The sequence below is a fragment of the Theropithecus gelada genome, chromosome 20 (genome assembly GCF_003255815.1).
Source record: "Theropithecus gelada isolate Dixy chromosome 20, Tgel_1.0, whole genome shotgun sequence".
NCBI classification, from domain to species: Eukaryota; Metazoa; Chordata; class Mammalia; order Primates; family Cercopithecidae; genus Theropithecus; species Theropithecus gelada.
Window position 1 is genome coordinate 9,750,914 of NC_037688.1, and position 26,783 is coordinate 9,777,696.

Genomic DNA, 26,783 nt, shown 5'->3' on the forward strand with positions numbered 1-26,783 from the left:
ATGTAACTGAAGACATAGAATGAATCATCCAGCAATTAGTTACCCTGCATAATGCCTCTGATAATACAGAGAACAATGGCTGTATTTCTTCAGCACATAATGTGTGTCAAGCACCAGACTCAGCAGTTTATATGCACTACATAATTTAATCCTCAGAATTACCCTATGAGTTAGGTGTGATTAGTGTCCCCATCTTGCAGATGAGGAAGGTGAGGCACATGGGAATTAAGTATCCTGCCCCAAATCACTTAGCGAATGGCAGAGTGAGTATTCAACACAGACAAATTAGCTTCTGTGTCTGTAATCCTAACCATTATGCTAGGCCATCTCCCAAGGACACCAAGCCTAGTGCACCATCTGATTCTACCTTTTAAAAACTCAAACAAGAGAAAGATGGATTTTATCTAGAGTTTTGAGCTGTATCTCACGTATTTCCAGAGGTTTTCCGACCAGTTTCTGGCTTCATACTGCCCAGCATTGATCTGAAATATCCATCTTATCAGCATTGATCTCAGGGGTTTAAAATCATTTCGAAGGCTACAAAGCGAAACACTTGTCCTTCTGGGCAGCCCCACCTCCTGTCTTACTTTGTCAGTTTTAGCAAATGTGTGTTCAGGCACAGTCAAAGGCCCTGAGCAGAGACTTGCCAGGCTCAGCACCATCCTTGCCTTTCCCATGTGGGAAGAATCCTTCTCCAGAAACAAGGTTGGTCTTGGAAGTTGACTGTTCCCCAAATGGCAGGAGAGAGCAGCATAAGGGAGTCACACTGAAAGTCATTTTAAATTATGCAAATTCAGCGAATACAGAAAGAGAAAGAAAATTTAAATCAATGATACTAGACCATGCTATATATTAGAATCACCTGACAAAGCTTAAAAAGCAACTACCAAAACTTGGCCCACTCTGGAACAGCTAAACCAGAATGCTTGAGGACAGGACCTTGCTTTAAATCCTGCAGGCATTTTCTACACTTGGCCAGTGAACTTGAGGTAGGAACAACTCTTCCTTTGGTCTCAGTTCCCAGGGACCTTTCACAGTATGACCATCGCGCTGCACTGAGTGTAATTCATAATACAGTATAAAATTGTATTTAGCATATAAAATTATTATGTGCTAAACATTACTGAATATATTACACATTTATAAATATATTTAGGTATATTTAGTTGTTGTTTTTTTTTTCACCAAGACATCAGTAGTACAGGTTTAAACTCAGAAGCAGCAATAGGGTTTGCTACTGTATCAAGTTAGCTGAAGGATAAATAGAGGAAATGTACGTATCACACCATCTTAAACTAAGTGGGAGGCTAGGCAGCCACCTAAATACGCATCTTTTTTTGTCTCCTCATCTATTCAGGACAAGTATAGCTACTGCACGTGAGTACCAATGTGAGTTCACCATCTTTATATGGAGAACCTGCAGCCTCAGTTTGCTGCCAGTCTTTAGACTTTCTGGTCTCATGAGTCATCCCCAACCTCATTGTTGTCCCTTTCCAGGAATAGTTTCACAGATGGGAGTTAAAGAGCACACAGGTAGACATACCAACTCTGTAGTTTCAAAGAGCTGGTACTGTAAGAAGACCTGGTAGCTCTTGACTCAGTTTTATCTCTATCTCTATTTTTATCTGTCTCTATCTCTATCTATCTCTAAATCTAACTATCACCTATCCATCTATCTCTATCATTTACCTATCTATGAAGAGAGATACTACCAAGCAAGTAGACTGTGAATACCTCTGTAGTTGCAATATTTTGGAGAGTACTAGCTGCTGTGAAACCTCATCTCTAAGGGAGTTGCAATTTCGCAATTCAAATTAAAAATTTAGTTCTACCAGTTAGTTCTACTGAGATTCAATCAGTAAATTTAGCCTTCAGCCTGGCCGATGAGAGGTTCTGATTTAATTGGGCAATAGCAAGATAATTTAGAGATGCATGAAGCACTATAATGCTTCTCTGGGGAGCACATGCAATTGCTTACTTCTTTGTGCCCATTACACAGAGGCACTGGGAAAAGACCAGGAAGAGCTGTAAGAGAAAAGGTGGCGCTGCCATGGATTAAGCACTCCCAGCACTGACCGGACTGGGGCTTTGCTGGCCACGTCATTGAGGAGCAAGACCTATACCTGGGCTCCTGAAGCTTCCTGGCCAAGCCAATCAACAGATTCCTAAGACTCCTGCCCTGGGTTTTGAAGGCCATAAGCAGCCCCAGGTTCTTATTTGTCAAAGGGCACACATAAGGATCTCATTCCTTCATGCTTGGTGGTTACTGTGGCTGCGTGTCTCGAAGATGGTCCCTGCTTGCTGCTGGGCAAGAGGCCCTTCCTAAACATCAGTTGTCAACATGAAACCAGTTTTGTTATGGGCAAGATGGTGTTTCCTTCTCCCAGTACCAGCACTTTGCTAAACCATATGTCCACAGGCCACACAAGTATTATTTATTTATTTGTTTATCTTTCCAGAAATGAACTCAATGGGTCTGCTGAGACTCAAAGGCCAAAAAAAAAAAAAAAAAAGGATAAAAGCTATCGAGTACAAATAGTCCTGTTTTAAAAGCAGGGGGTGGGGCCCCGCCTGGAGAACAAAGCCCTACTTTGAAGATTTAGCGATTCTAATTTGGAGCCATTTCCCACTCCCAATTCCAAATCTGCATCATTAAACCATGAAAGAGTGAAGAGTAATAATTGTGAGCACGCTGAGTATTTCTTAATGATTTTCTGTCTTATACCCAAAGCAAATAAGCCAAATGCTTACTCAAAGCCTAGGGGGGGAGTAGGGTGGGACTTGGTTTTGCAATTTCTTTTTTTTTTTTTTCTATAGTCTTTCTTCTTCCACCGAAAGTGTCTATAAAATTTTTAAAGGAAAGTAGGTTGCTAAAATGTACTTAATTTGCCATGATAGATTGAGTCCATGCTTCAGTGACTGTAATTGAATCTGTGACCTATTTCTTTAGTAAAGTAGAAATAGTCTCTGGGGTTTTTGTCACTACCATCTTTTAATGAAATTCAAAAAGACTGTCAAAATGTCTACACTTTTTCTTCTGGTTGTTAATGTTATTACTTTACAATTTGTTACTTTTTAATTAATCTTAATAAATGTGTACACACTCTACCTGGCCGTTGGAAATGCTAGACATTGATTCTTCACTCCCTTAAAGCCAAGCAAAATTAACAGGACAGAAAGGGCACAGCAGCCAGGAAAGGTCTTCATATATATTTGGTTGCGCTTTTAAAAAATATTTTGAGGCATCAGTTTAAGGATCTGCCCCCAAGAAGAGGGGGTAGTGGAGAGTCAACAGCAAAAGGCTGAGGGGATCTGCCCATGGCTGTCCTCTTGGTGCCACCACTAACTCCTCCCACTTTGCTTAAGGGCTGCAAATGTGGTAAGCCAACAGCCTGGGGGAGCAATATTTTATTGACAAAATGTAAGAGAAAATATGTTCGGTTGCTTTTAAGCAGTGGTGTAGGAGGGTGTTACAGAACCAGATGGTCTAAGTTAGTCTTTCATTTGCCAGGATGATGGGAAAGCACTGCCTTGCTCTGCAACTGAAATGGTGGTGGCCACTTTGCCACTGGACGGTTGGCTGTGGTTTCCAGGGACAGTTGTTCCTCCAGATGCGAAGTACCCAGGGCTCTGAGTAAGTTCTGAAACTCATCTGCTAAGGTGTCTGGGGTGGGAGTGGGGAGTATGCCTTCAGGTATTTGCCGTGATGGTGTTAAAAGGGAAGTTTTGCAGCAGTTCTCAAAAGTGGCCCAGATCACAGCATCACTTAAACTACTGAATCTGAAATCTGGGCATGGGGCCCAGCAATAGTTCTGTTGATCACTCTATTGTGAACCATTAGGCCAGAGAAAGGAGTTAAGGTGGCTGGAGGCTGGAGGTGCGGGTAATGGATGGAAGATGAGTCACATTGGAGTGAGATTGTGAACTATAAGGAGTGCTCATGTTACCTAACTATACTCAGGGCTTTTCTATGTCTTTTCCTGTGATATTCCTTTGGCTAGAAAGCATCATCTCCCACTTCCTGTTTACCTCTTCCCTATCTCTATTTTTCAAAGTCTTAGCCATTTTCCAATGGCATTTGGAGTATCTCTTACCCTATCGTCTTTTCTGACTACTTCAAAAGCATTTGGTCTGTCTTCTCACTGAAACCCCAAGGCTGTGACTTTTCTTGCAGCATCTAGATTTAGCTTTATTTCTCTAGAGAACAAATCTTTTGAGGACAGGTGGTCTGCCTGGTCATTAGTGGATGCTTGTAATGCCTATTATGATGCTAGTAACACAGGAGATGTTAAAATGACTTTTGAAACATAGAGATTTTGATCCAGTTGAATATGTAGACAACCACCAGCTAATCTCTATTGGCTTGGTAAGTATTCCAGTTCTCCCGTTTGTCTGGTAATCAAAGTAGACCTCCACTCATGAACCAATGAATGGATCACATGGTCAGAAGGTTCTAGAAACACAATGGTTCAGTTTGACACACACTTACTGAGTAGGCTGCCAAGTCTGATGCTAAGTGCTTGGAGATAAACAAAATACAGTCCTTGTCTTTGTAAAGCACACATTTTTAATGGGAAAGGAACACATAATCAGATCATTTCAATGTACTATGATAAGCAGAGAGCTATGCACAAAGATCGATGTGAGCAAAAACCACAAACTCCCTCAGTTCCCACTCTGGAGTTACAAAGAAAGGTTTGTCAGAAAAAAAATGTGTGTGTTAAATCTTGAAGAATGAGGAAGACTAGCACGGAAAAGAGTACACAAGGAAGCTCTAATAAAGAGAACAGCACAAAGGCATGGAGGTGTAAACAGTGTCTTGGTAAGAAGGGGAAGGCCTCATGAATGGTAAGTACTCTGGCACTGGTAGACCATAAATTTGTAGTTGGTGATTAGCAGAAGGCTATGTCGCAGAGCAGGGAACCAGTCACAGAGGGTTTTGTAGTCCATGCTAGGAAATTTGGAATTTATTCTGAAAGACTTAGAGAATAACAGGAGTAGTGGTTAGATTTGCATTTTAAATAGATCATTCTGGCTCCAATGGGAGGAGGGGTTCAAGGAGATGAGGCTGGATGGTGATGAGAGAGGACAAGATGAGCCTTGGGCATTTGCAGATTTCCCTGGGGACACAAAGTAGGATTCACTCTCAAATCAATTACAACAATGAGTTATTTCTTATTAGGAGGAAAACTTAAGCAGAGTACAAGTCTGAGTGAGACACGGCAGGCCTTACCCCTGGTAAATGCAAGGATAGCCAGGCTGGTTTGGATAAGAATAAGCTCATCTTGTATGAGTGGCCACTCTGCCCCACCTCATTTGATTAATAAGAATTTCCAGCCTGTGGAACAGACCATGATGACTTGAACAGGCATTCATCAATCACTATATCTCCCCAAACCTCCAGACAGACTGACTTGGAGTCATAACTATTCCCTCTTTCATTCTTGCCATCTACACATTTATAATTTCTTAGTACATTTCACTTGATCAGCCAAATAGTCATTTTTTACATACTTTCCTATAGCAAATACTGGAAAGAAAAAGAGGTGTTTACACCTATCTGTTCTTCATGCAGAGATTTAAACTACATGCAATAATAATCACAGCATTGGTATTGCTGCTGAGTAATTTAAAGTCCCAAAGGGCAGTTTGTTCCCATAATCAGGCCCCTGAGGTCCTAGGTGTGTAGAGAGAGAAAAGAAGAATCCTGAAGAATCTCATCACTCAATGGAAAATTAACATTTAAAATGTTTCTTATAGGATTTTGTGTTGTGGAAAATACTCATCACCAGCATTGTCCTAATGATTCACGATCAGTGGGATCATAATTTGTGAGTGCTGGTGTCATCTGCAGGAACACAGGCTCAACATCTTGTTCAAGGGTACCAGTTGGTAAGCTCCAGAATTTAAACCTAAGACATGGATTCTACTGCCTTACTCTGCTCTTCATGTCACACTGGAGCAGAATAACTTGACTCAGGATGGTTGGAGGAAGAGAGGTGGAAGAAGGCAGAGGAAACAGTGAAGATGGAAGACTTTGTTTTGGATTTTTACAGAATCTCTACTCTCAAGTGGTCCATTTTCTTGGACTACTATCCAGAGATAAGATGAGAATAAAGGGACAAAAAAAATTGACTTCATATTTAATCAGTGTGAAACCCCACTACTTATTCAAATTCTAGTTTAGCTTTAAGACCTAGCACAGACTTGTAAACCTTCTTTCACTATTAGAGCTTTCAATCACTTACTTTTTCTTAGAACCTATGGAAAGAGATGGCAGACAACCCAGCATTTAATGACATCCTGCCACTTGATGTTTACTGTTAGCTGTGCTTCATCAACAATGCTAAAACGTCTGCTATACAGAAAAATAAATCCACCAGAGTGGCTGAGTCTTCCAGATAACTGATAGTTTTCTTTCTTAAGCCCAAGCATTTTTAAAATTGTAAATATTTTGGCAAGAAGAACATTTATGGTGTATCTTATACATCTCTGCCTTCTTAAACACAGTATGTTAGGCACGTTTTCGCCATCCATTATTGCACTGTGCCTTATTATTGGTACCCTTGTACTTAATGCCCTCATAGTCTGAAGCATATTGTCTTTTATCTATTTGTTTTTCAAATTTCTCCTCCTATTGCTGAGGCTTTCAGCCATTACTGTGCCTCCAATGGGAATCTTCACTCTGACGCAATCTCAGCTCACTGCAACCTCTGCCTCTTGTATTCAAGTAATTGTCCTGCCTCAGCCTCCTGAACAGCTAATATTACAGGTGCATGCCACCATGCCAGGCTAATTTTGCATTTTTAGTAGAAATGGGGTTTCACCATGTTGGCCAGGCTGGTCTCAAACTCCTAAGCCCAAGTGATCCACCTTCCTAAGCCTTCCAAAGTTCTGAAATTACAAGTGTGAGCCTCCGTGCCCAGCCTCTAATGGGAACCTTCTATCACCTTCCAACTCACTGTTCCTAAAGCATCATGAACTGGGAAATCAGAAAATCAAGATTGTTAAACACACGGGCAAAGTATGAGTAAATAAGTCTCTAGTCAGGGCCAGAGGAACAATTCCATTATTTGGAATGATGAAAGGTTTGATCAAAGATTCATGTCTCTTGACTATTTTTAGTTGGAGAAATTTCCTGAATAGCTGAGTTCTGAAAAGGGGAAATGTTCCTGGAGATAAAATTCATCAGGTAATGTTTTTACAGTATCCAACTCAGTGCCAAGGGCACGGCAGACTCTGTACAAGGGCACAGCAGACACTGAATAAGTTACTTGGTGACTACAGTGTCCTCAGCTGCAAAAAGTGTCCAATAATGACCAATAGAGTCTTTGTGTTACCTGCTATTTTGATTGCCCTCAAGATTTCAGGCAGTGATAAAAATGAACACAACATCATTTTGATATGGTATCTTTGTAAGCAAAATTAAATTCTCTTTGGAACACGAGTACATGTAAGCAAAATGATGTTGTCCAACTAACTTTGAATAAATAGTGCTGCAACATCCAAAGACACAATGGATTGAGTAACCTCTAAATCAACTGCCCTTATAAATGAAGATGGTCATTGTTAAAAAAAATCTGAATGAATGCGCATAATATACTTAAGATAGGTTCTGGTTAATGTAAAGAACACCTGAGGAAAAGAATGAAACTGAAAAAAGAAAATGGCATCCAAACTTTTCTTCAGACAAACAACCTCTGTATCAGTTTTCAGTGTTCGTCATACTGTTTTATTTCAACTCTTTATGGAGAGGAAATAGGGGGAATGTCAAGAAATGGCTCCAAAAAAGGAAAATATATGAGAGAATAATTTTTCTTGCTCTGTTTTAGCTTATTACATCATTGTATCAAGCGTAAGGCATCAGTGAGTTTTGGAAATTATGCCACCTCGACAGACCAGTACAGTGATGACAATGGAGATTTCTGGCTCCTGTAGTCTTTGCCCACCGTCTTCTGAACCTGCTTTTTAGCATTTTAGAAGAATTGAGAGGAGCTCTAGAAACTACAGGTCTGACCATTCAAAGGCTATCATCTGGGAAGTCTTAATGACTACATGGTTAGACTATCATATTTTTGCCCCAAGGTACTAATTGAGTCTCAAAGGTAGCATTCAGCATCCTTTCCTACTGAGATCTCATTATGCACGTGTAATGTGAGTAAACAATGAGATTCTATTAAATTGCTTTCCTCCCTTTAAATTAGCCTTAATACAGAAAGGGAGGAGACAGGGTGCTTATTCTTACAGAGATCAAGTAATTAATTTTGTAGGTTCTATGAAATATTGAAGGAAATCATGCAAATGAATTTGCAAACAATTAGAACAGGAACTACTCAAATATGTGTATTTATGAAAAAAGATATAAAGCAAATACAGATCAGTTCATTAGTCTCATGGAGTTTCTTCATCTTGGTAAGAGTGTTGTATATGTGACTAAAGTGCTAAATAAAATCTTAGATAGATGTTTATTAATTGCTAGATGTTAACTTTTACTTTTAAAATCACTTTCAGAAATTCTAACATTGAGTTCAGTTACCATTTTAGTCCAATCTCATACCTAGAAGAAATTGTGTTCATAACCATAATACTCTCCCCTTCTTTATTTATATAGAATTTCAGGGTTTTCAGTTTATTTCACAATCCAGGGACATTACAAGCACTTCAGTTAGAAATGCTATATTTTTGCAAAGCAAAGCTTGAAACAAAAACATTTTGTGGTTAAACATTCATTAACTAGAAAATGTAACCCACACAAAAAGCACAAACCCAGAGCATGTCAGATAATCAAGGTTTAATCAAGGTTTATTGTAGTATCTATTATTTAAAACTAGAAGCTAAATACATAAGGGCCTCTCTCTGGTTTTGTGCTTCAAATATTTATACACATGCTTCCAAATGCTCTAGCATTAGCATTAGGGAAATATAATTTACAGGAGGAAATATCTACATATTGCTCCTGTCAACTTCTGTGTATTTTCCCCACAATCATTTGAAATCACTTGAAGTTAGTCTTGTCAGCATCCAACCTTGACCCTAGGACAGGGTTTCTCCTCCTCAGCACTATGGGCATTGTGGACTGGATAATTCTTTGTTGTGGCAGTGGCTGTCCTGGGCATTGTAGGATGTTTAGCAGCACCTTTAGCCTCTACCCGTTAGAAGTCACTAGCATTTCTATAGGTGCCAGTAGCATGTCTCTAGACATTGCCAGACGACCCTGGAAGAACAAAAATTTCTGACACAAAATAATGACTAAAGACATGACATTAGAGATCTTTGGCACAATAAGGAGAGCTCCAACATGTACAGTGACTGGTAGCTTATGGCGTGGGGAGGGATGACAGAAAAAGAATTAAAATACATGATTAGTAGATTACTGAATTAAAGGAAAGAAACACTTAATTGGGAATACAAAGGCCTATTCACATGCTGAAGAAACATCAAGACGTAGTTTGATAACAAACTTCAAGGATTAAAAAAAAAAAAAAAAAAGATACAAAGGAGAAAAAAATTCTGCCTCAGACTTAACCAAATAAATGCTATAAGATTATCCAAAAAAGGTTCTGTTATTTGGGTGAGTTACCAAAATAAGGCATTCTTCTTTGCTTAAGAGGTGGGGCCCATGACACAGGGGGAGCCTCTACTTTGTTAGATCACTGCTCAAGTTCTGGACCACAACTTGGGTATTGGCAGTTGTTTACTATTGCTAGTGGATACCCCCAGTGGATTCACTTATAGAGGTGGTTTGAATGCCTATTATTTCCCAGGAGCAAGTCAATTACCCTACTCTCTTACCAACAATGCTTTTACATATGGCCAGAAGTGTCCATTTTTATCTTCAATAAATTTTAATCTTTACTAAGCTTTTATCTTCCCTCATTAGGAATGAGCAGGCTTTTGCTGGTTAATTGGGCGTTCCTATTTCTTTTTATGTATTGCCTCTGTGCACGCTGCCCACTTTCCTACCACGTTTTAAGTTGGACTGCAGTTGCTCTTTGTGAACTGTCAGATGTGTTGAGAGAATGGGCTTCTCCAGAGTGTATTTTATCTTTTGAATTTGCTTCTGGTGTTTTGCTGAACTGAAGCTTTTCATTTGAACGTGGTCAAATCCTTCAGACTTCTTCACAACCTCCGGGTATCTCATCTTCCTTGGAAAGGTCTTTATATCACTCTGGGATTATGATATTCTTATACTTTTAGTATTAACATGGCTGAACTGCAACTGATGACAGGAAATCGGATGCTTCTGACCCAGTGAGCAGAAGAACCCTGGGAAAAGGATGACCTTTTTTTCAAAAGGCTAAAAATGTAAAACATACAGACCAAACAGCAGAAAACTGAAAATCCAAGGTCTAAGGCAGAACTTCTTCCCTACTTAGAATTTGTGAACTGATAGAAAGGACAAAGAAGCATACTTTAAGGTCTACAATCAGCTAAGCTGCCTTATGGTATACTATGCATGCATATCTGCATATGTATATACACAAAACTGGCAACTTAATGATGTAAATAGGCTCTTCTACATGCCTAGAAAGAGAAGAAACTCTGACAAAGCCCATAATTCTTTCCAATTTGGCATTCTTTTAAGTGCCCAATACCAATATCTCATGGTCTTCATCATCACCTGGGACTCTCAGATTAAACTTTCTTGATTCTGAAATTTTATAACCATCCACTCTATTCCCTTCTTTCCCCAGTAGTCTAGAAAAGGCCCAAAATAAAGATTTTTCTAAACTACCCCTCCTGATCAACCCCCTACCCTACCTCCCTAGATTAAGTTCCTCTTGATTGATGGAGTATTTTGTTTTTGGTTTTGTTTTGTTTTATTGAGACGGAGTCTCGCTCTGTCGTCCAGGCTGGAGTGCAGTGGCGCGATCTCGGCTCACTGCAAGCTCCGCCTCCCGGGTTCACGCCATTCTCCTGCCTCTGCCTCCTGATGTAGCTGGGACTACGGCGCCCACAAGCACGCCCGGCTAATTTTTTTGTATTTTTAGTAGAGACGGGGTTTCACCGTGTTAGCTAGGATGGTCTCAATCTCCTGACCTCGTGATCCACCAGCCTGGGTCTCCCAAAGTGCTGGGATTACAGGCGTGAGCCACCGCGCCCAGCCAATTGATGGAGTTTGGTTGTCTGGATTCTACAAGCTCAGGTACCCCAATTTATAGTTTGGCTCCAAGCCCCACCCACAGCTGAATGACCAGTGGCATTGTGATGTTGAACCTAAAGGTTTCTATTGTGACCAATGCAGCTGGTACAAAAGAATTTTTGCTTGTCTTCCTGAAGGTCTCGCATGCTGCTGGCAGCCTACTAGATATTTAAAGTAATCATCATGATAATGGCTAAGATTTATTAACCATGTGTTATGTGCTTTATGGTGCTAAGAACTCATGTATTTCCTCATTGAATCTTCACAGAATCCTTATGAAGTAGGTAAAATTATTGTATTATAATTCCCCAATTTGGAGTATAAGCTAATGAAAAGTCTCAAATAAAAATAATTTTAAAAAGACTCCCTTTCCAAAACAAGGGAGAGGATCCATTTGATCCATTGTAAGAAATTCTATGATAGTTATTTATGGTAAACTTGGCTACCCCAAGCAATGAATGACCCAGTGATAAAATAGACTCTTGTCTGGAGTTTTTCAAACTGTAAATGACTAAAGATGTTCATTTCTTACTAAATGCCTTGAAGAAAGCGGTGCCCCTTCATGAAGGAGGTAAGGTATACATAGGAAGTAGCAGGGAGTGGAATAAAAGGCTGGGTAAATCACTTTAACACTTGCAAATAAGAGAATTCACCAAGGAGGGCTTGGAGGCTGTTAAGATTTCCTCCAAGACAAATCTCACCTTACATCACCACTGAGTATTTCCTAAGGCAGGGATTCCACCCATTCCATCTTTGGACTAGCAGTATCTGTCCCAGGGGAATGAAGAAGAGTGGGAGGGATGATCCCATAGCTAGCCTTCATGTGGACTAGAAATAACTATTGTGACATAAGAGCTTGTGAAATTTCTTTAATTCCCCCAATCTTATCACTGTTTCATTGTTGTTCTTATACTATGCTAATTCTCCTATAGGAAAAAACAGTAAGACACTCAAAAGAAACCATTTGCTGGTTTTGAGAGGCAATAGAAAGGTTCAAGTAGATACTCCTGTATCTAGTGCCTTCATTTTCTATTATTACATAATGAATGACTACAAACTTAGTGGTTTAACACTGTAAATTCATTATCTCACAGGTTTTGTGGGTCAGGAGCCTGACATGTTTTAGCTGGGTACCCACAAGGCTGAAAATAAGATGTTGGTCATTTACACCATCTGGAGACCAACCAGATAAATGTCCACCACCAAGCTCCTCCAGATTGTTGGAAGAATTTATTTTCTTGTGACTGTATGACTGAGGTTTCCATTTCTTACTAGCTGTTGGCCAGGGACTTCTCTCAGCAGCTAGAGGTTGCTCTCAGGCTCTTGTCACTTGGCCTTTTGCACAGGTAGTTTAGCATGTGACTGTTTAATCCTTCAAGACAAGCAGAATTTCTGTTTCTTTCTTTATAAAGGTCTTGGGCTTTGAAGCACTCACTTGATTAGATCAGACCCATCCATGATCATCTTTCTTGTGATTAACTCAAAATCAACTTCTCTGGGACCTTAATTATGTCTACAGAATCCCTTCACCTTTATCATAGGATGCAACCTAATCATGAGCGTAAAGAGCGTGAACACTAAGTGGGCGAGAATTGTGAGAGCCATCTCAGAATTCAGCCTACCACAGCTGTGGACCCAGAACTTTATTAGGGATTAGAGGATGCACCATGAGAAAGCAACTCAAATCCTTGAGGAATGCCGAGAGAAGGCATAAGGACATAAGGGAGGCAGTGGCCTGGAATGAGATAGAAGAAACTGTGTTTGCCTGCCAAAGGTGTCCCTGTTGTATCTGGAATGCTTCACTAGAGGCAGAAGGAGGAGGGAGCTGCAGAAAAAGTTGAATATTTATGCCCTTCAGACTAAGGTTGTCTTCTGTATCTGGCCACTCATCCTAAGAAGAGGAACCACATCACTGGCTGAGTCCAGACCTAGGAGGGCAGGTTATTTTATCTTACATTACAACTCTGATCAACTGATACAGTCTGCATGCAGTGTCACCCTGAGAAATATTCTGAGACTGTGTTGTGGCTCAGCAGTAAAGAGTGCCGTTCTTGATTAGCTATGTCTTTCATGAACTCTGGATGGTGAATGGAAATATGTTGAACAAGTATTGACTATTCATGACTTAGACTGTACACATCACCTGAAGACATCTCAACAAATATTAAAACAAAATACAAAGTGTTTAGGAATGTACACTGTACAGAAAAGAGACGGCCTTTATAAGATCATTTTGAGGACTAAGCTCTGATTTTTTTTTTTAATCTTACTCAAATTCCTATCTAAAGGGTCTGGGAAATCATGCCCTACAAACCATGAATTCTCATCAGATGGGTTTTATTTAACCCTGTATATTGTAATTTACTTTCCAATCTGACTCTGGCATAAAAAGGAAAAAAATCAAAATGTTTTACCCCAAAATATACTTCCTTGCCATACCTTGAAATTGTCCTGCAAAGTCTCTTGTGGGAAAAATCCACATTCTCTAGAGAGTCCCCTTTCCCCTTTGTTTTATTTTCCTTCCTTTCCAGATCCAGGAGACAATCAACTAAGAGCCAGGCACCCTTTTAGGTCCGATAAAAAACATTTTACAACCTGTCCTCTCTGAAGTCTGCTATCTGAGAGCTTCCTTTGCACAATAAAACTTGGTCTCCGCAATCCTTTATCTTAACCTGAAAATTTCCTTTGATTCCAGATCTTCAGATAAACTCAACCAATTGCCACCTAGAAAATGTTTAAATGTACCTATAGCCTAGAAGCCCTCACTTTTTACCCACCTTTCTGAACAAAACCAATGTATTTCTTAAATGTGTTTGATGTCTCATGCCTCCCTAAAATATATAAAACCAAGCTGTACCATGACCACCTTGGACACATGTTCTCAGGACCTCCTGAGGGCTGTGTCACGGGCCATGAGCACATTTGGCTCATATTTGGCTTAGAATAAATCAAAAAATATTTGATAGAGTTTCATCAACAGTTTCTTTGCTTCCCATCCCCCAAATTCTCATTTTTTTCTACTTACAGTCTCCCATTGGGAGGTTGTTTACTTATAGACCCAATCCATACATACTGGGAAATACCAAGAAATGTAAGAATTTGCAGACCTCAAGGAGCGATGAAGTCATAAAACAGAAACCCTTCAATGTTTGAAAATAGTTTTATAAGAATGAACAGTCTATCAACTCACCATTATGCCACCAAAGCAATATGTAAACATGTGTCTTATTTCCCAGTGCTACTTAGAAGCTACAGAAAGAAGTCCATATTAAAGAAAGGATTGATTGAATGACTTCCTGAAGAGTTGGATGAGCCACATCCCATTTAGCAGATAGAGAAATTCAGGGTCATGTCTGAGTCTCTAGGCCTCCACTAGACCTTCTCATTTTGATCAGATTCAAGTCTCCTGAGCATTTTAATATTGAGAACATTTGCAGTCCTCGTTGGAGCCATTTCTGCTTTCCCAGTCCTTGGGGTGTGGCAAGAAGAAGTCACCTGATTTTTACAACTTCATGGCATTTTCCCAATCATGAAAATGCCCTCAAGTTTGTCACTCGTACAACAAACAAAGGCAAGAAAGCAAATCCATCTGCAGAATAGTGCCATATGAAGATAGATTAAAATGCTAATGGATGAGCGTGACATAGAGAAAACAGCACACTGCTGAGGGTTAAAGAAACATGGGTTTCATCCAGAAAGGCCCTTTGAACCACAGTCTGTACGACCCAGCTCTGTCTGAGGGGCTGGAGACAATGAAAGTAAGACAGAAGTGGAAACCAAACTTGTATGCCTCCTAGTCCCAGTTACTGCTCCTTTCAACACTTTGGCTTGTTTTTTCTTGGAATGAGGTTATGTAAAGCCTGAAGAAACAGCCCCTGGCAATGCTTTCTCACAGAAATTTCTCCACTTTTATTTCTTCCCCCTCCAACCCTTTATGTAATGGAACTACTTTGGTATAGACAGTAGATTGCAATTATCCTTCGGAACTGAGCAAGGAAAGAATGCACCAAGATGAGCACGGGAACAAAACTAAATAGGTATCCTTAAAATACTAAGCAGAATGCATGCCTCTGATATTCTCATCACTCCTGAGCCAAATTATTTAGTCTATAGCTATTAGATGCATCAGGACAGTTCTTCTAATCCCTGTGCTATTCCTTGGGTATTGAATTTAGCAACAACATATTGGTGAATTAATTTCAAAGATCTTTGGAAGAAAACAGAATTGAATCCAGTGAACTCAGGGATGAATAATATCCCTGAATTTGGAAATGAAATATCTTTCCATTAAGAAATTGCTTCAGAAATAAAGTAGAACAAGATACATAAATTCCAACTATCTCCCCTAACAGAAAGACTTGAGAAATGTGTTTAAAGAAACATATTAATTATTTACAGCTATTCTAAATGCTTCTAAAAACAAACAAACAAAATGCCTATGCATTGTGCCATTGTGTGTTTATTGAGTAAGCCCACGCTCTTACTGTGCATTGATTCTTTGGTTGCCATGGCAGAGGGAATGGTTTCTGTGATATGACAGCAGTTACCATATGTTCAGCTTCAAGCCAACTGACTCGATCACAAAAACAGAAGAGAGAAGTAGCTGTGCAGCCCCACCTATTCCAAGGGTCCTATTAGGACCAAGTTGTCTTATGAACCTTTGTACCGGGCCTGACAGTGAATACATGTCATAGCCATGTCCTTTATGCAACATATTTGCAAAGGATTTTTACATGGAAGCCACCACTCCAGTATCCCAATCAGCATCTAACCCAGGTACAGTCCTCTATAAGTTAAAACATGGCCTATGAAGCGATTTTTTAAAAGATTTGTAGTCAAGAGGAGACACATTCTTTGGGGGAGGATGAGGCAACTGGAGTCACCAATGACCTTAGAGAGTTGGAACTTGAGACACACAGAGGGAATGTATGAATTCTAGGATCACCAATAGAATCAATAAGTGTTTACCTGTAGGGGATAAATCCTGGAAGAGTTCTAGAGTTTGAAGGTGTCTGGACCATTTGAAGCAGAATCTCAGAGGGTGAGTTGGGCATATTCTTGCCCAACTCTCTCTCTCCATAAATAATTCTGGGCTGAGTGTTTCATGCTCTGACTCATTGTGACTATCATGTATGTGGTTATGTTGCCAATTAGGATGCCAATGTTCCCACTGTCGGAGCACTAATGAGTGTTTTTAGTATCCAAGAGATTACTTTTTGGTATTCTTCCAAGGTCCTGTGTGTAAGTTGGCTATTCACTGATAGAGAAATTTATTTTTTTCTGGAACTTTATGGTATGCATTATTAAATCCTTGCTACAGCAATGTAAATGATCCTTGAAGGAGTCAGAGCCCTTCCAACTACAAGCAAAGGACTTTCGATGTTGAGACACGGCCCCAATGGTGCTCTTCAGTAATCCCTATTTTCTTTACTATGGAAACCTGTAAGAAAATCTAAACTAGCAGACTTAAGGTAGGCAATCTACACTAATCATGGTTTTATCTTTATCATGGTTAAATTGTGTAAAACTTGCAGATGGCAACGCTGAGCAATTTGTACATATACACAGTAACAGGGCTGTCATTCTTTTATCGGGTCACCAAATCAACTAGACAGCCTACTCTACGTATGGGCAAATGACTTGAAGAGACACATTACCAAAGAATTCCCAACAGTCAAAATCTGTTTAATCTCATCCACATACATATCTCAATATCCATATCCATATCTCAACAGACCAAAAATGTGTTTAATCTGATCCATATCCAGAGAAATGCAAATTAAAACTATGGTAGGATACCACTGCACACCCACCAGGTTGGCTCAAATTTAAAAGTTCAACAACATCAAGTATTACTAAAGATGTGGGGCATTCAGAACTCTTGCATGCTGCTGGTAGGAATAAAAGTTGCTGCCAACACTTTGGAAAACAGTTGGGCATTATTCAACAAAATTAAAGAAATGCAAAAATTCTTACCTAACAATTATACTCTAAGGTGTGTGTACAACTGTCTGTTTACACCAATGAGGATACTCCCAGCACCATAGCTTGTAATAGCCCCAAACAGAAATTTCCCAAATGCCTATCAGTGTTATTGACAATTGGTCCAAAAATTCACTTATCATCATTGAAAATGAACAAACTCCAGTTACACTTAAGGACACAGTAAGCTTGATAGGGTAAGGAGAGAGTTGCTGTCAAGAAGAGTAGACGGTTGGTGGCTACATAGATCTTTACATGTTATGTGTACATACAAATATATGTCTGGATTTCATTTTGTTTGGCCTGGTGACAGTATTTGTATTGTCTGACATAATTAATGAAGTATTGAACATCTAACTGTTCTTCTCAACCAGACTATAAGCTCTTGAAGAAGAAATATATATGTGCGTGTGTATGTATGTATATATGTATATATACACACATATATATTTCAGTTTACTCTCCAGTAAGTTATATTTCCCAGTTTAAAAACAAAAGTTGAAAGAAAAATCAGTATCCAGCAAGGACCATATGTTCAGCTTCAAGTCAAATGATTCCATTGCAAAAAGAGAAGAGAGCAGAAGGAGCTGTGTAGTCACACCTATTCCAAGGGTCCTACTAGCACCAAATTGTCGTATGAGCCTCTGTTCTGGGCCTGACAGTGAATACATACCATAGCCATGTCCTTTATGCAACGTATTTGCAAAGGATTTTTACATGGAAGCCACTACCCAGTATCCCAATCAGTGTCTAACTCAGATACAGTCCTCTATAAGTTAAAACATGGCTTATGAAGCCATTTTTTAAAGATTTGTGGTCAAGGAGAAACACATCCTTTGGGGGAGGATGGGGCAACTTTTCTTGTGAAAACTTTAAAAATTTGGAATGTAATTCAAATAAATCTCAGTAGACACATAGGAATGTAGTTTTCATTTATCTATTTCAACCCTTATTGGATCTGCCTTGTTTGTCTACCTAACAATTCTTTGGGGTAATGAGTATCACAGAGATACATATAAAGAAAAATTGACCAAAAGACAGTTCAGAGAGCCAGGGTTCTTTAGAGAGGTAAAGAAGAAGAGAAATGTTATTGCATTCTTCTTCTGTGAGGGGGCAGTAACTCAAGAGTAGAGGATCCTTATCAAACCGTGTGTTTCCTCTGATGAACTCTTGTTTTGATAATTATTATCACTCCAGAGATGTTGATAATTATATTTAGACAGTTTTTAAAACAATATTGTATAATATTTTTCCCCATTTAACACCAGCATCAGAATGGATGAATACTCAGTCAGAAGAAATGCAGGGCTGCAGGTTTGTCCACAAAGTGTTCCCATCAACCGTGTAAGTGAGTTTGATAATGTATACATTATATTAGGGGGGAAACACACTCTTTGGAAAGGACTGATTCTTGGCGCATAATCAGTTCCCATTGAATTTAAATGACTTTTGGTCCTACACCAATGCTGATAAAATACTTTCAAATGTACAGAATATTAACCAAATGTTTATATTAAACAACTCCTTTCAGGTGAAAATGCGCTCGGCGAAGCGTAGCTCCCTGGAGCAAGTTAGTGAATATTAATGTTTAGCACGTTGTAAGGCTCTACAAGTACTCTGATGTTGGAGGCCAAGGGGGAGATAAACGAGCAAGGTTGGCGGATGGGCCCTGCCAGGGGAAGGTACAATCACATTGGACATAACCTCACTGAGATGGAAATGGAGCTTGAAATACATGCAGTCGGAGCTGCCAGGAACTGGGAGGCAAATATGGACTGAGAAAGAGAGTACCAGACTCTCCTGCGTGTTCCCAACTCAATCCCCCTGAAGACCTAGTCTGATTTCAGACCTGCCCAGGGTCCCATCAGCAGAGAGATTTATAGGGCATGCCGCATAATTAATACCAGCCAATTGCCAGTTAATCATGGCCCTCGATTTTGGGTAAGTGAAGGCTGCTTATCATGAGAAGCAGTCAGACTTATATTAAGTACTACAGTATTTCAAATCTGCCAAAGCACACAGGCCATTTCCAATTATCATTGTTTATCTGCAGGTTTCAGGAAATCATATAAATACGCAACTCACAGTGTATATACACATATTTCAGGGAAGAAGACAGCTTTTATCAACCAGGCTGAAGGTCAAAATGAAAATTCTTTTGCATATGTTTTGGTGGGTAAAAGGCCAGACTGGGGAGCATGAGACCCATGGACAATGCCCAGCTCTGAATAGGACATTGGTGGTATTTGAGTGAGCTAGCCCCCATCCACACTTCTGTTCCTCCATCCATAAAATGAGGATATTAATATTTCAGGTAACCAGGGTGAAGTGTTTTGAGCAGCTTGGAAGACCAGTGCTAAATAAGCATATGGTATTATTTTTTAGTCTTGTGTTAATAATACTTTAGAATTCAATGCATGTTCAACATTTTTGTTTTTGTGGTTATAGTCTAATTTTATATTTTAGTAGCTACTTTTAAAATTAGTAAGGCTAAATCTTCTCAGATTTATTGAAGTTCCAAATGAATAATGATAAAGGAAAACCAATGTTATTATTCCCATTTTACAGATAAAATAATATCAGTCCTGAAAAATCTCTCTCTAGAAGATTTTGTATACATCTTACAGCTTCTGGAATGGCTCTCATATAAATCATCCTAAAATACTAGTTCTAATTTTCAAACACGATTTTCAGAAAAGCAGAGTACAGAATTTTCCCTAAAATTCAATTCTAACCTCTCTACCTGTATCCTTATCTCTTTTTTTTTTTTTTCCTGACTGTCTCACTCTGTTGCCCAGGCTGGAGTGCAATGATATGATCTCGGCTCACTGCAACCTCCATCTCCCAGGTTCAAGTGATTCTCCCTGCCTCAGCCTTCTGAGTAGCTGAGTGCCTGTAAGGCACCCGCCACCACACCCAGCTAATTTTTGTATTTTTACTAGAGACGGGGTTTCGCCATGTTGGCCAGGCTGCTCATGAACTCCTGACCTTGGGTGATCCACACAGGCATGAGCCACCGCGTCTGGCCTCATGTCTATTGAAGACTCTTAAACTTGCAGATCCTGACACCACAGAACACGGTCACACAGTAGCCATGCTTGGCACATGAAGTAAATGTTAGAGCCTAGAGAGGGTAAGTGACCAGCTCAAAATCAACACAGCTAGGACCTGAGCCAGGATTACAACCCCCATTTGAGTGTCTTCCTTACTATGTTAAACCCCATAGAGTTCTCAATCAAGAATCCACCATGCCTTTATGCTTTGCTTGGTTGCAAGGCAGACACTGAACAACCTTCAGCAAATTCTGATTGAGTAGCAATGTGAAAGCTGGAGTAGAAAAACAAATAAGTATGAAATATTCTCCCTTCTTCTTCAAGAGCTTACGATTTAGTTGAGAAAAATGTTAGGTGTTCAATAGTTCATTCACTATGGGAGACATTACAAATACTGTCACCAGGCCAACCAAAATGAAATCCAAATATGTGGGAGTAGACTAGTGATTTCCAGTGTATGTTTTGAAAAACAATCCCACAAGATTGGCCATGCATAAGTAAGTAACTACAAGCATAAATACTTTTTATGATTAAATAAGTTTGAGGTATCATACACATTGTAGAGTCATGAGAAACAAATGCGTTCAAGTGCTCTGAGATGTCCCACAGTAAAGGAACCTATTGAATAATTTCCAGTTTTGTGTTTCTCAGACTCATAAAGTCTTTTCAAGGCTTTCAACTGAGTTGGCCTTTTCCTACTTCATCTATGGTATTCTAACCTCTAACTGCACGTGTAACTACTCCAATTTTACATGCTTCAGGTCCTGGTCATCTTTTAATCATTGGCTCTTAATACAGTGTCTGGCATGTGGTCCCTTGCATCAGTTTGTTAAATGAATACATAGCCTGCTTGGTACTGTGATGGAGAACAGGATCACTAACTCATGTTCTCTGTCCTCTAGAGCGGCTCTCTCAAATGTTAGTGTCTATATGAATCCACCTTGGGATATTAGTAAAATGAGTTTCTGATGCAGAAGATCTGAGAAAGTGCCTGAAATTCTGATATTCTGTCTCCCAGGTAAAACCAATATTCCCAGCCCCAGGGTCACACTTTAAGGCCACAGTAGATACGTGCTGTCACTCTAACAAAAGACGTATTCCATGAGAAGATGTGACACTTGTCACCATAGTTCAAGAACACAATTCTGGCCAGACACGGTGGCTCATGCCTGCAATCCCAGCACTTTGGGAGGCTGAGATGGGTGAATCACGAGGCCAGGAGATAGAGACCATCCTGGCCATCATGGTGAAACCCCATCTCTACTAAAATACAAAATAAATAAATAAATAAATAAATAAATAGCCAGGCATGGTGGCACGTGCCTGTAGTCCCAGATACTCGGGAGGCTGAGGCAGGGGAATCACTTGAACCCAGGAGGCGGAGGTTGCAGTGAGCCAAGATAGCGCCATTGCACTCCAGCCTGGTGACAGAGTGAGATTCCATCTCAAAATAATAATAATAGTAGTAATAATAATATAGTTCTATGGGAAGACCAGGGCAGACATGATTTATTCTGCCTGAGCAGGTAGGGAGATAGTGGAGGAGTATCTTGTAAATGTCATGGGAGGGGTGCTTTGAGATGAGCTTTAAAGAGTGACTGGCATTTTGCCAGGCAGAGGAAGTAAAGACATACAGTTTAGTCAACAGCATGAACTAAGTGACAGAGCAAAGCACCGTGTACTACATGTTCAGGGATCAATGAGGTAGGAGCACGTAGTACTTAGGGAGTCAAGGGATCAATTGTAGTAGGGACACTGAGCTGAATTGTGTTATGGTTTGGATATTTGTCCCCTCTAAATATCACATTGAAATTTGATCCCCAGTATTAGAGATGTGACCTAATGGGAGGTGTTTGGGCCATGGGGGTGGATCCCTCATAAATGACTTGGTGTGGTTCCCATGGTAATGAGGGAATCCTTACTTCCTTAGTTCATGAGAGAGCTGAGTGTTTATAAGAGCATGGCATCCCTTTCCTCTCTCTCTTGCTCCTTCTCTCACCATGCAACATGCCGGCTCCTCTTCCTCCTCTACTATGATTGGAAGCTTCCCAAGGTCCTCACCAGAAGCAGATGCTGGTGCCTTGCTTCTAATACAGCCATGCGGAACCATTTTTCTTTATAAATTACCCAGCCTCAGGCATTCTTTGATAGCAACACAAAATGAACTAAGACAGCATTGCATTTTAAAAAGTCCAAATGTTTAATGGTGGAATTCCAGAAATAATAAACTGGGAGGAAAGCAACTTTGATAAGTGGGCAGAAATCTTGCTGCCCTTTCATGAAGCCATGTGGCCTGCATGGACACTCTCTGCTCCTGGATTTAGCCCTGCTTTCAAATTTTAATGGGATGTCCGTGAGGTTTTCAAAATGATTGATAAGGCATAATCAACCCCTTTCACTGGTTGAAGATTATGCTGTTTTTAAAAAGCACTTAGCATTTCAAGGGTTGCTTTATGGGCATCTGCACAAACCTATGAAGCAACAAACTTTATTTAGCAGTTATCGACAGACTACTACTGCTTACAGGGTTGTATTCTTCCATTCTGTTTCAGATTTCAGCCCAGCTGTTCTGGGATCTTTTATTTCAAAAACTGGAAAACCAGGGCTATTAATAGAGTCAGGCAACTAATTTAAATCTGATAATGTGCTGACACTTGGCTGCATACTTCAGCACAGATGCCCATGTGTGCAATGTGTATTTATTTCTGTACCAATGTGTACATGCATATGTATAAATAACAACAAATACTACGAAGTCAACACTTATTATTTAACAGGGCCACCTGGGAGTTATCCTGTGCCTCATAAATAGAACACTGTTTGACATGTAAAAATCTTCTACAAGGTGATTGAAACCTGCAGGTTTAAGGGTCAGAGTTATTACAAGTGGGAGGATTACAGATACACACAGTACTTCTTCTGGATGGAAAAGAGACCCATAAAAGACCAGAACATTTTAGCTAAACTTTACTTTCCTCATATGCCTTACACTGCAACCAAATTACTTACTATTGTCCATATATATTATATAGTTTTCTTCATCTTGCTTATGTTATTTTCTCTGTGAATTAGACAAGACTCTGGGCTTTAAAATTAGCTTTGGGTTCAAGTTCCAGCTTTGCCAAATTCTAGCTATGCGATTTGGAGCAAATTACTTATTAAACCAAGCCTGGCCTCTCGTCTGTACAATGGAGCCATTCATTTTACTTACATCGAAGGGCTTTTATGAGGATCAAATGAGATAATGCAAGTAAACACTCAGCACAATGTACAATTCTGATTCATGGTGACAGAAATCAGAGTGCTTTTCTGGAGTGAAGGGTCATGGGGTTTCACCTGGATAGGGATATAAGGAAACTAAAGCAATAAATATCTTGTATATCTTAATGGGGTGGTGGTTACATAGGTGTATTTTCCCCATCTAATGTATAGGTGTGATGATGATGATGGTGGTGGTTATTATTATTATTCTCCCATCTCCATATCTAAATGCTATTTATTTTTCAAAGTTTAGCTCAGGAACCATTATTTTTTTCATGTAGCTTTCACAGTCTCCGTAATTGGAAGAGATCTCTTTTACTTTGAACTTATTCTTTGCATGTCTAAGATACAGTCTTCCTGGTGTTAAGATTTAGCTCTTTGTATGTGTCTCTTACTTCCACTAGCTTGTCAGTCCTTCATGAGGTATCTCTGGGTGGTCTTGGAATCCTGCACAGTATCTAGGTGAGATCTATTTACTCTTTATCCTCCCATTAAATCATTGTGGAAAGGGTGAATTCAGTGTAACCCTACATAGAACTGCCTTGAGCTCCATTCTAGTACCTCAATACATCCAAAGTCCTCTCCAGGGTTTCCATAAGCACAGTTTCCTTCTGGCTTTGGCTATAATTTCCATGTATGTTGACTCTGTTACCTTCATCCAGTCATAAAATTCTATGCTACTTTTTATAATTTACACAGGCACACATATTCACCTTAGACAGGTATGTGCAAAATAAACTACTGAAAGGGTGGGGCACAGGGTTGCAAAGAGGTGGGACTCATGCCACAGCAGTGCCAAGAGCTGTGAGCAAAGCCAGGCTGTTCTCACACCTCTCCCAACCTCTCTGCCACCAGAGGCTTTATCCAGCTCTTCAGCCTCGTGCTGCAACCAGATTTCCACCATCACCGTGTCTCTTCTCTGCTTCTCCTTGTCTTTTCTCCTTCCTCTCAGGAAGAGAAATAAATTCCCTTCTTTGTTGCAGGTGGAGGAGTTCAGCCATTATCTTGACCTTGTCCTAGGCACTCCCATGTCCTCAGAGGCTCATTTTGAATACAAACACTTAGGGATGCTGTTTTTCCATATCAAGCATCTTCCTCCCGGCAAAATAATTCTGGTGACAGTAGTGAACATAATTTTCACTCCTGCTTACAGAATGACCAAACAAAAGCAAAGAGGAGAAGAAGAATGGAGTAAAGACAACCAAAAGAAAAGACTGATAGCTCCTTAAGACTGGATCTTAATAAGGGAATGATGGCTGAGGAGTCCATTTCCTAAATCACCCACCTTACTGGCTTCCTACAGCAACACCATACAGAAAGCTGCACCTTGAGGGGAAGACACAAGAATCCTGGAGTGGAAAAAAATTGGGTGATGATGACAGTCTTTGAGGTCTTGAGAGTAAAATAGAAGCAAAAAAAAAAAAAAAAAGGATTATTTTTATCTTGTGAAGACTGTTCCCTCTTAAGACTTTTGCAAATGATTAAGATTTCAATTATGTTCCAGGAAAAAAATAAGATTTGTGTTTGACCAAAAAAAAAAAAAAAATTGTCTAGAACAGGTGGGAAGGAAGAGCTAGTTTAGCCACATCCAAGACACCTGTAAGTTGGGTACAGTGATGTGAATGGTGTACCACTCATAAAAGAATGTTAACTGGAGAAGTCTCTGCTGTCTTCCCAAAACTGAGGAGGGTGTAACCATCCTTGTGGAAGTGTCCACTTTTATTGAAGATTGGTTAAATAAATCTGTGCCTACTGCTACTCAAGCCATTCCAAACTGGTCTGTCCTCATTTAATTTATTAAATCTTTAATACATAATATTGAGCACATTTTATGTTATTGACACTCAGTACAAGAGAGAATGCAGTCAGGAAATGAGGCAACCTAAAAGACCAGAGGCTGTCAACCTTGGCAGCATATTAGAATCACCTGGGGAAATTTTATGACTTTGATTCCTAAATCACACTTAAGGTCAATTAGTCAGAAGGTAGGGGTGGTACCTAGTCACAAGTAGTTTTCTTTTTTTAATTGTCACTCAGTATTGAGGGAAAAAAACATGGAGCTAAGTTAAGAGATGACTACATAGTCATTCATTGTCATGATGGAAGATTGTCTAACAAGCCTATCAAAGACTATCTAATTCTTTAGGGGATTGTACCTTCATTTATTTTACTATTTACTAGGATATTTACTTAGGATATTACACAACTCTGTAAAAGCAGATGTTGCCTTGCAGAAAAAACAGAGGCCCAAGCTTATTCAAATAGAATAGAGCTTGTGTTTCTGTAATTCTAACAAGTTCTCGGGTGATTCTGACATGTGCTGAAGTTTGACAACTATTGGAAAAGTCTGATAGCAATGCAATAGATTCAGGTACAATAAAAATGCAAATACTTTTTTTCACTAGTAGAGCTGCAAATAATTTCTGTCTAATTCCAAGATTACAAGGTTTTTGCCCTATATAACATTACCAAGTTTTGTATCTCATCTAGCAATCTTATTTCAGTATTCTTTCAGGACCTATGTCTACTTGGTCTTTCAAGTTCTCTTGAAACCAGTTGAAACTTATCCTGCTGGCTCCCTCCTTAAATGAATTAAACAGCTTTTTGGCAAGTACTCATTGTACATTTGTATGAGATTCGAGCTTTCAACTTTTGAAAAACTATACTTTGACACCAGGTGATACCAATATGCATCCAAGATTGAGATTCACTGCTCTAGAGAGAAGCCAAAATCCTGGAAGGCATCCAAAGAGAAACCACTGTTTTCTCTATCCCAAGCAGAATCATATAATTATTCTTGAAAACTTTTATGAGTCCCACCTGATAACAATAAAAATTAATATTTACTGAGTGTTTACTAGTGCCAAGCACTATTCTAAGAGCTTTACACCCACGATTAAGTCCTTTAATCATTACACAACCCTGTAAGAGAGGTTCTCTCATCTGCATACCAATTTCATAGATGAGAGAACTGAGTCACAAAAGTTTAAGCAACTTGTCTGTATTGACACTGTTGCTAAGTGACAGAGCTTGAGTTCACACCTAGTAAGTACTGCCTGTGCCCTTCAGGGCTAAGACATACCATGCTTCAGGGATTGAGGAGATCTACCTTTAGAGTTATTTATCCAGATTCATAGACACCCACAACTGGATACCTGAATTACTGAAACAATCAAAGCCAGCCAAAAATGCATACTGTTTTCTTGTCTTTTTTTTAACTTAGATTTTTAAATTTTTCCTTTTTATGGATACATAGTAGATGTATGTGTTTATGGACTACATGATATATTTTGTTACAGGCATACAATATGTAAAAGGTATATCCATCACCTCAACCATTTATC

The 26,783-nt window shown here is 39.5% G+C and overlaps 2 long non-coding RNA genes across 3 annotated transcripts; one reads left to right on the top strand and one right to left on the bottom strand.

Moving 5' to 3' along the window:
- Positions 1 to 8,784: 8,784 nt before the first annotated feature.
- LOC112614460 lies at positions 8,785 to 10,795 on the bottom strand. 2 transcript variants are annotated; one of them, XR_003117083.1, is made up of 3 exons: positions 10,762 to 10,795; positions 10,413 to 10,524; positions 8,785 to 10,266 (listed from the first exon to the last, which is right to left on the bottom strand). It is a non-coding gene; the product is annotated as an uncharacterized LOC112614460 (long non-coding RNA). The 2 variants fall into 2 exon arrangements; XR_003117082.1 differs by lacking the exon at positions 10,413 to 10,524.
- Positions 10,796 to 11,300: 505 nt separating this feature from the next.
- On the top strand, positions 11,301 to 25,202 carry LOC112614776. The gene is made up of 3 exons (XR_003117135.1): positions 11,301 to 11,423; positions 21,081 to 21,196; positions 24,423 to 25,202. It is a non-coding gene; the product is annotated as an uncharacterized LOC112614776 (long non-coding RNA).
- The last annotated feature ends 1,581 nt before the right edge of the window (positions 25,203 to 26,783 follow it).